Raw genomic sequence first — 9,087 nt, 5'->3', positions numbered from 1 at the left:
TAACAACCTTGGGAGGTATGTTGTTATTGTCTCCATTTTGCTGTTGAAAAAACTAAGGCAAACAGAGACTAAGGAACTTACCCAGAACATAGTACTATTTGGGGATAGATTTGAACTCAGGTCTTCATGACTCCAGTCCCAGAACTATGTATACTATGCCATCTAATATATCTTATTTGCTAATAGCCAATAAGTCTTAATTTATTACTGCTTCTAAAGATATTTAAATCATTCCAAAGGAATGAGATCTCTTCTTGAATACTTACAGTAATGAAGAATTTAGTAACTTAACAAGATAGCCCATTTCAGTGCCTGACAATGAAGCTCAGTAATGATTAATTTCTTATTTATATTTTATCAAAAGTGATTTCACCTCTATAGCTAGAGCTTTTTCACAGTAATTTTTGCTTACTATTCTAGTTCCACTCTCTAGATTTTGAAGTCATCCTACTTCTCTCCTAATATAAAATCTTTTCTCTGGCCTTTTCTTTGGTAAAGCAATTTGCCTTGGCTTAACAGAGTGCAATTGTTCCACAGAGAAGAAAAGTAAGAGGGTGCCTAGTGCTACAGTCATTAGATGACTAGGATGAAAATATCCAAGTGTTCTCAACACTATTAACTCAGAATCAAGGAGCTGACATATGAACAACCCAGTTCAGCAAATATTTACAAAATGACTCCTATATTAGTCTGAATGAGTGGGCAGATGCTAATTGAGTTAACTGGGTTAATTGATTAGGCATTTTACTTAAAATCTGGATTTGAGCCAAAAAAATGAATCTTTGACTCACCATGTGGTCCACTGAGTATGTTTGTTGACAACTCCTCTCAGAAGGGCAAAGTGCACTTCTCCCTGTCATCTCTGGTTCAAGATTTCTGAACACATTGGAGTACACTGCCATAAACATCTTTGCAATGAAAAAGATGCTCAAATGGAAGGTGAAGAAGAGGTGGAGGTGATGAGAGATAAGCTATTGAGAATTAGAGTTTGCAAGGTCTAAGGTATATGATGTGTTGTGATATAGTGGAAAATGATGGATTTGTGGTCAACATATTTGAGCCTGAATCCTGACTCTACCACTGGGCAAATCAAACAATCTCTCTGGATCTATTTCCTCATCTATAAAAATGAAAAAAAATTGGATTAGATGACCTGTAAGGTCTCTTCATCCTCTAGGCTTAAGATCTGATGAGCCTATAATCCAATGTCATTATTGGGGATTCTTCTCTGGACTGATCTTCCTTGGGCACTTCCTGCCCAAAGTGAAGTAATGTAGTGGGCCAAATAAATGAGCAGATATATTATAGAGCTTAGAATGGTATCAATCCACAAAAGCTAAAGTCCATAAACAATTAACTTGTGGCATTTCAAAGTGAATTTATTGAATATCATAAAATAAAAAATCATAGAATGTTTTTGGAATAAAAGAAATATCCTATGTTTCAATTGCAATTAATAGAACTAATAAGATGTTTTGCATACTGGTACATTTATCATATAAAGTCTTTTTTGATTGAGTTATATAATAATTAAAATTATAAAATGTGTATAAATACCTCAATTGAACCAATCAATAACTCAAAGGTATAAACTAGGTAGAAGGAACCTAGTTACTTATTTTGTAAGGAGTAGCTTCCAGAAAAAACTAGTGGCACATTTATGCCTGTGAAAAACAGAGAATGACATTCACCCACCAGTATTTCAGCGACTTTTTCTCCCCAAACTCTGAGAATTTTGGGAAATCCTATTCCTTTACTTATAACCAGAAGGCATGATATTTGGCAGAAAGAGTGAGCAAGAGGAAATGCTACGTTATCCCCTCTTACCTCCCAATCGTCCATTTCATCAGAGATAGCATAACAGCAACAAAAAATTCATCCAGCTGGGAACTGAGAGAGGACCAACTAGACACATGGTCAAGTTTTTCTCTTCTATCTGGGGTAGAGGGAAAATGCTGTTTCGGGTCTTTATGAGGTCTCTGACCCTCAAAGGCCAGCAGTGTGCTACATACACCTAAGGGGAACTCTATGAGGACCCTAGGACAAAGGGAAATGGACTCCATCCAACCAGGAGTTCTGAGTTATTCCTTCATACACATACTCTTTCAGCTTAAGATATGTATGTGCTTTCAGAAAAGTGTATTTTAGATTTGGGGAGTCAGATGCTTTTGTATCAACTGTTTATTATATTACTATATCATTTTAGTAAATGCCATTAACTAAAAGCTAGTTCTGGGTGGCTAATCAATAGGGAATATATTGATTAGGGTTCCAGGAGAAACAAGGCTAGACAAATTCAAACTCTGAGTTATCTTTAGAACCTTGAAGAGAAAATAGTCAACAGCCATTTTTAGGATTTAATATCTGTGGAGGTTTGACTTGGGAAAATCAGTGCAGAGGGGGTGCTATATGAGCATACACAAGCATAAGAAAATTCTTATAGGGAAATCCAGAGAAGGGAAAGGGGTGAAGATAAACATTTATAAAACATTTTATCCATGCCAAGCATTGTGCTAATTTAATAAAAATTATCTCATTTGGTCCTCACTACAACCCAGTAAGGTAGGTGCTATTAAAATGTTCATTTTTTAATTTGAGGAAACTGAGGCAAATAAAAGCTAATCACTTGCCAAGGGTCACACAGATTGTAAGCTTTTGAGCCATTTAAACTCAGGTCTTCTTGACCCCAGGCCTGGGGTTCTCTATATTCACTGCCTGACCAAGCTGTTTCAAAGAAAGACCAGCTGCTTTAGTCATATGGCAGACCAATAAGTCTTGAGTGAGAAATTGTAAGTTAATCAGGTTACATAATCATTGTCCTGCCCAGAAGTTGCAAAGGGACAAATTCAGATCTAATTTTAGGGAAGAATGTCTTGACAATTAAGGTGTTCTTTGGCTCATTTTCAGTAGTGTTTGACTGTGACCTATTTTGGGGTTGTCTTGGCAAAGATACTGAAGTGGTTTGCTATTTCTTCATCCATATTATTTTAAAGATGAGGAAACTGAGGCAAACAAGGCTAAGTGACTTGCTCAGATAACTAGAAAGTGTCTGAGGCCAGATTTGGATTCAAGAAGATGAGTCTTCCTGATTCCAGGCCTGGTGCTCTATCAAGTATGCCAACTACCTCTCAGGTGTTCGTGTTTCACCATATTTCTCAGGTGTAAATACTCACACTGAAAATTTAATAAATTTGACCTAAGGCCTACTTTTAAGAAGTTTTTTCTCAAATAGAGAGAAGGGAATGTACTGATGAATATCTGATACAAGGGAAAGCAAGAAAAATGTGAAGAAAAGGTGAGGCAAAGCATTATGTGATGTTATAAGAGTCAGGAATAGTAGCTGAATTAACTTTTGAAGATAGGTAAGGAGATAGAGATGGATAATAAGAGATGTGGAGTTCCTTCCTAGTATTAGAGCTAGCCCTAGTAGGGATGTGGGGTCAGGAAAAGATAAGAGAAAAAGAGGAGGAAGAGAAAAGTCCAATCTGTCTGGACCATTAAACACATATAGGGAAATAGTATGAGGCAGGATGGACAAGGACAGATAGGTGGCACAATGGACAGAGCACTGGCTCAAAATCAGGAAGACTCATTTTCATGAGTTTAAATCCAGCCTCAGACACTTAAAGGCTATGTGAATCTATGCAGGTCATTTAACCTTGTTTACCTTAGTTTCCACATCTTTGAAATGAGCTGGAAAAGAAAATGGCAAACCAGTCCAGTATCTTCCAAGAAAAACCAAGAGGGAGTTATGAAGAATTGGATACAACTGAACAACAACAAAAGAAGGACAATTAGGCTGTGGCCAGATTGTAGAGCGCCTTAAATGCCAACATCAGGTGTTTATGTTTTATTTACTGAGGCATTTCAGAATTATATGAAAAGTTTGGTGGGGAAATGATATAGACATTAGCAAATTAATGTGGCTATGTTGGCAGCATTGTGAAGAAGGGGGGTCATTAAGCAGTCTTGGAAAAGAATCTAAGGGAGAAAAGATGAGTACTTGAGCTAGATTTGAGGAAGACATCACAGAAATACCCAAACTACCTATAGTGTTTGTATTTCTTGGGCATTAGTAGGACCAGTGCCTGAAAACAGGCTGGGTAATATGGTCCCTGAGACCAACTCGGGAAGCAAGAGGCAACTGTCCAAGAATATTCCACTACACCACCTTTGATTCTAGTCTCTACCTTGTTCTTTAGACTCTTTCAGATTGTGCATTTTTTCTTTAACTCCAGGGCACTGTTAATTTGAGTACCTGATTGCAATGGAACAGGTTTGTACATCTTATTTAAGGGCAGGAAAGAACAACAGTGTCCATGTGCCCAGTGGTATATTAGAAGTGGCCAAGGAGAAAAGTTTTTTTTAATATATAGAGCAATTGCAAACAAATATTACTGCAGGAGGGCACATTCAATATAACAGGAATGCCTACTTTGCAAATTAAAAAAAAATAACAAAAGAAAAAAGGCATTAAATAATGGGGCCAGTGACATTGGGCCATTAATTTAAATGGCCTCTATAGTTCTCCATAAAGATCCTAAACAATAAAACTTACTTATTCACATCTCCATATTTATAGGGAAAGGGAGAGTTCTTTGCCCTGAATCACAGTAATTCTTACTTCCATGGAATCTACATTATGTTTATTGGAAGAGGTAAAGGAAATAAGCCTGGTGTTTACATATCTAGTGATGTTGTTTCCAGGCATAGCAAGCTGGGGTAGGTTGAGATTGGAGAGGTATGCTTAGGGAAAGGAAGGGAAGGAAAGAGGAAGATTCCTGGGTTCTGGCCTCCAATAGTTCCAAAGTGGAAATGAACAACTTGGAAGCATTTTATATAGCCAATCTATTTGTTTCCTCTGATATACAATGAAAATGGCTGGATCTTCCTCCCCATCTTTTGTCACTTTATGAGTATGAACTTATCATACTCATAAAATCATAGATTTAAAACTCAAAGAACCCATCTGGTCCAGGGACCTATTTTATGCATGAGTAAACATACTCAAGATAGTATTTGTTTTTTTTTTTTTTTTGAAAACCCTTACCTTCCATCTTGGAGTCAATACTGTGTAAGAGTGGCAAGGGCTAGGCAATGAGGGTTAAGTGACTTGCCCAGGGTCACACAGCTGGGAAGTGTCTGAGGCCAGATTTGAACCTAGGACCTCCTGTCTCTAGGCCTGGCTCTCAATCCACTGAGCTACCCAGCTGCCCCCCCCTTTTTTTTTTTTGAATTACCCAGGGTCATATAGGTAATTAGTTTTTTTCATATTTTTTCAATTTTATTTAATTAGTCAATTTAGAAGATTATTCCTTGGTTACAAGAATCATATTCTTTCCCTCCTTCCCCTACTTCCACCCCTTCCCATAGCCAATGTGCATTTCCACTAGGTTTGATGTGTTCTTGATCAGAACCTATCTCCATGTTGTTGATGTTTGCACTAGGATGTTCATTTAGAGTCTATATCCCCAATCATATCCCCTCGACCCATGCCATCAAGCAGTTGTTTTTCTTCGGTGTTTCTACTCCCATAATTTTCCCTTTGAATGTGGATAGTGTTCTTTCTTGTAAATCCCTCTGAGTTGTTCAGGATCACTGCATTGCCACTAATGGAGAAATTCATTACATTTGATTGTACCATAGTGTAAAATGTTCTCCTTGTTCTGCTCCTCTCACTCTGCATCACTTCCTGGAGGTTGTTCCAGTCTCCATGGAATTCCTCCACTTTATTATTCCTTTTAGCACAATAGTATTCCATCACCAACATATACCACAGTTTGTTCAGCCATTCCCCAATTGAAGGGCATCCCCTCATTTTCCAATTTTTCGCCATCACAAAGAGTGCAGCTATGAATATTCTTGTACAAGTCTTTTTCCTTATTATCTCTTTGGGGTACAAATCCAGCAGTGCTATGGCTGGATCAAAGGGCAGACCATCTTTTATCACTCTATGTGCATAGTTCCAAATTGCCCTCCAGAATGGTTGGATCAATTCACAACTCCACCAGCAATGCTGTTGATCCAAACCTAATCTCTCCCACACTGTCTTCCAATTTTCCCAGCAGTTTTTATCAAATAGTGGATTTTTGTCCCAAAAGCTGGGGTCCTTGGGTTTGTCATAGACTGTTTTGTTCACATTCATAGTTATGATTACTAGCTGTGTATTTCCCAGCATTTTGATTTCTACTCCTGATCCTGCCTTTTCTTCTTTCTCTATTTCCTTCTACACCAATGTTTGTTTATAGCCAGTCCCCCTAGTTCCCACCCTTATTTTACTTCCCTTTCTACCCTCCCTCCTTTCTTATTCCCTCCCTTATTTTCCCCTGTATTCTTTTTTTTAAATTTCCCCCCAACCCTCTCCCTCCCTAGTACTGTTTCCCTCCCCACCAGTCCATTTTTTACCCTTCTACTCCCCTATAGGGTGCAAATCTATTCTCTTCCCCAATGGATTGGATTGTTCTTCCCTCTTTGGGTCAGTTTCAAAGCACATAAGAGTTGAGTATTTCCTATCTCCAACCCCTTTATCATTCCAGTGTATTGATCTTCTCCCCCCTCCCACCATGAGCTTCTTTGTGTCATATAAATTTACCTCCATTTGTTTCTTTTCCCATTTCTTTTAGTATTAACCTCTTTTTTTGCTCTGCTTGTATATATATGCATATATTTATATATACATACACACATGTATATGTATTTATGCATGCATATATCTATATACCTTTTTATGTCTTGTCCTTTCATCCTATACAGTTTGTTACTGTTCCCTCTAAGTGTAATTCTTCTAGATGCCCAGGTGATAGCAACAGTTTTTAAGAGTTACCAATGACCTGTTTTCTTAAAAGGGATACATATCATTTTAACTTTTGAGTCTCTTAAAAAAATTTGTTGTTTTGTTTTGTTTTACTTTTTCCCCTCTTTTTTTAATTACCTTTTGATGATTCTCTTGAGTTCTGTGCTTGGACATCAAATTTTCTGTTCAGGTCTGGTCTTTTCTTTATGAATGCTTGGAATTCTTCTATTGTGTTGAATGACCATACTTTCCCCTATAAGAATATAGTCAGTTTTGCTGGGTAGTTGATTCTTGGTTGTAGACCTAGTTCCCTTGCTTTCCGGAATATCATATTCCATGCCTTTCTTTTTTTTTCAGTGTTGATGCAGCCAGATCCTGAGTTATCCTCACTGTGGTTCCTTGGTATCTGAATGCCTTCTTCTTGGCAGCTTGTAATATCTTTTCTTTGGCCTGATAGTTTTTGAATTTGGCTATAACATTTCTGGGTGTTGTCAGTTGGGGATTAAATACAGGAGGTAATCTGTGGATTCTTTTAATCTCCACTTTCCCCTCTTGTTCTAGGATACCGGGACAGTTTTCCTGAATAATTTCCTGTAGTATTATGTCCAGGCTTTTTCTTTTCTCAGGGTCTTCTGGTAGTCCAGTGATTCTTAAATTGTCTCTTCTCAAACTATTGTCTAAATCGTCTATTTTGTGAATGAGATGCTTCACATTTTCCTCAATTTTTTTCATTCTTTTCATTTTGTTTTTTGTGTCCTGCTGCCTTGTGAGGTCACTTAATTCCAGTTGTATTCTGGTTCTTAAAGATTGGATTTCATCTCTGGCTTTTTGGTCATCCTTTTCCTTCTGGTCTGATTTTCTTTGAAGATCATCTTTCATCCTGTTTACCTCATCTTTCATCTCATTTGCCTCATCCTTCATCTCCTTTGCCTCATTTTCCAGCCGGTTGATTTTGGCTTTCAAGTGGCTCTGTTTTTGTTCAAGTGCCTCTGTTTCCAGATGAGTTATCTTAATTTTTAAGGTCTTTTCCCAATTGTCTTCAGCTTCTCTTAGTTGTGTTTTGAGTTCTTCCACAACCTGTATCCAATTTGCTGGGATTTCTGATTTATCGTTTGCTGATCTCTCCCCCTCTGTTCTGTTTGCTGAGTAGAAGCTGTATATTGTAGTTTCTTTATTCTTTTTTCTGTTGTTTGCTCAAATTCACCCCTTCTTTACTCCCTGTATTTGTCTGTGCTCTTGCTCCTCTCATTTTTTTTGTTTTTTGGGGGGCTTCTATCAGTCTCCCCTCTTGGAGCTTTAACAGAATATCTCTCGGTTTAGTCTCTGGGGGAGGGTTGTTGGGGGTTTGAGCTTCCCTGTCCTCTGGAGGCTTTTGATTGGCTTAAAGTCCAGCAGTCAATGAAGATGGGTGGAGAGCCTGGGCTTCCCTGAGTTCTGGAGACTTTTGATGGGATTAATTTCAGCTTAGTTGGGGTGGGTGTGCTCTGAGACCTAAACTTCCTGGAAGGCTGGAGCAAATATGGAGGATCTCCAAAACTCTGGCCAGGCTGCCAGGTCTATTCTCCTTCCCTGCCATCTGTGTTGTACACTCTGAACTTGGCATAGTCCTGCTCTCAAGCTTTGTCCTTCAGACCAACACCTTTGCCCACCAAGAAGTTCCTGCTGCTGCTGGAATCTCAGTGCTCTGGGTGGGAAGGGGGATGGGTCCTGGGAACTTCCTTCTGTCTTCCTGTTAAACCCAAGTGTTCTCAGATTCTGGCTTTTCAGGGTGCACCCTTTTGAATTAAGTCCAGCAGGAGGGTTCCTTGGCTCTGTCTTGTTGTTAAGTTTGGTTTTCAGTCCCCTAGGAGCATTCAGTTTGTGATCAGTAAGGAAGGGTTTTCAGAGGTCTGAACTTATGCTCCTTCTAGGTCGCCATCTTGACTCTGCCCCCAAGGGATTTTTTTTTTCCTGGCTAGTGTTTTCAATAGGAATGTGTTGTATTTTGTCAAAGGCTTTTTCTGCATCTATTGACATAATCATGTGATTTTTGTTGGTTTTCTTGTTAATATGGTCAATTGTGTGGATGCTTTTCCTAATATTGAACCATCCTTGCATTCCTGATATAAATCCCATCTGGTCATAATGAATAAACCTCATGACCACTTGCTAGAGTCTTTTTGCTAGTATTCTATTTAAGATTTTAGCATCTTTGTTCAGTAGGGTGATTGGTTTGTAGTTTTATTTCTCTGTTTTTGACCTGGCTGGCTTTGGAATCAGTACCATATTTGTGTCATAAAAGGAATTTGGTAGAA

The sequence above is a fragment of the Monodelphis domestica genome, chromosome 4 (genome assembly GCF_027887165.1).
Source record: "Monodelphis domestica isolate mMonDom1 chromosome 4, mMonDom1.pri, whole genome shotgun sequence".
Lineage (NCBI taxonomy): Eukaryota > Metazoa > Chordata > Mammalia > Didelphimorphia > Didelphidae > Monodelphis > Monodelphis domestica.
Note: the sequence above shows the minus strand (reverse complement) of the source record.